A 1170-nucleotide genomic window follows, 5' to 3' on the forward strand; every position below is an offset into this window, starting at 1 on the left:
TTTGTTTGTTTTCTTGTTTTAAGCGCAAAGCTACACAATGAGCTACCTACGCTGTGTTTACCGCGATGAATCGATTGAACCTCGAATTTTAGCATTATAAACCTTCAAGCTTCATGGCCAGGTAGTTAGGGCACTCGACTCGCAATCTGAGGGTCGCAGGTTCGAATCCACTTCATACCAAACATACTTACCCTTTTAGCCATTATAATGTGACGCTCAATCCCACTGTTGATGGGCAAAGAATAGCCCAAGATTTGGGTGGTGGGTGGTTATGACTAACTACCTTCCCTTTAGCCTTTCACAGCTAATTTAGGAACGGCTAACGAAGATTACTCTCGTGTTACTTTGCGCGAAATTCAAAACAAACAAACAATCGTCCCAATGTTTTTTTTTATCAGGATCTATTTATAAACTTTATTTAAAGAAGCCATTATTTAATTAATCTGTATAATCACGTTACAACTAGCAAACATTCTATCCAATATTGCATATATCCTTATTCCTCGTTCATTCCGACCCGCAGCCCGAAATGTGAACGACTAAACCATAACCATCCGAGACCTTTAAATGATTCACGGTAGTTCAGTAACATTAGCTTCAACAGTAGCAAAAACCATGTTATCTCAGTAAAAAAAGTTTCATCTGTTAATAAAATAACTCTAAAAACATTTGCGACGGCCGGGAATCGAACCCGGGTCAACTGCTTGGAAGGCAGCTATGCTAACCACTATACCACCGTCGCTTCCTTACAAATATCTTTTCGCAATTTCCTTGAGTTATTAACATTTAGGAATACTCATATATTTATGCTAACGTTACAGTATTACTTTTGACTTCACTTACCTGAAGTATAGTAGACATACGTTTAAATAGATGTACGAGTTTAATTCATCAGAAATTCACGTGCCAATCAATTTATTTTATAATACTGTGTTTTTTTATAAAGTTCTTAATTTAGGTTTGTTTGTCACAACTGTGTATTTCGTGATCTACGTTGCCATGCATGCCAAACAAAATCGTGTTACATCCTTGTTTGTGGTTCTCCCGATCTGTGCCTTTTCTTCATTTAAAACCGGTTTTCTACAATGTACAGCGTATAGTGTTTGCCCCCTCTTCACGGATCTCTGGGAGAACATTGACATAGCTTCTAAGTAAAATTGTTCATTGATA

General features: G+C 37.4%; 1 non-coding gene across 1 annotated transcript; it reads right to left on the reverse strand.

Moving 5' to 3' along the window:
- Positions 1-670: 670 nt before the first annotated feature.
- Trnag-ucc lies at positions 671-742 on the reverse strand. Its single transcript has one exon. It is a non-coding gene; the product is annotated as a tRNA-Gly (tRNA).
- Between the last annotated feature and the right edge of the window lie 428 nt (positions 743-1170).

This window comes from Limulus polyphemus, unplaced genomic scaffold (genome assembly GCF_000517525.1).
Source record: "Limulus polyphemus unplaced genomic scaffold, Limulus_polyphemus-2.1.2 Scaffold1441, whole genome shotgun sequence".
Taxonomy (NCBI): domain Eukaryota; kingdom Metazoa; phylum Arthropoda; class Merostomata; order Xiphosura; family Limulidae; genus Limulus; species Limulus polyphemus.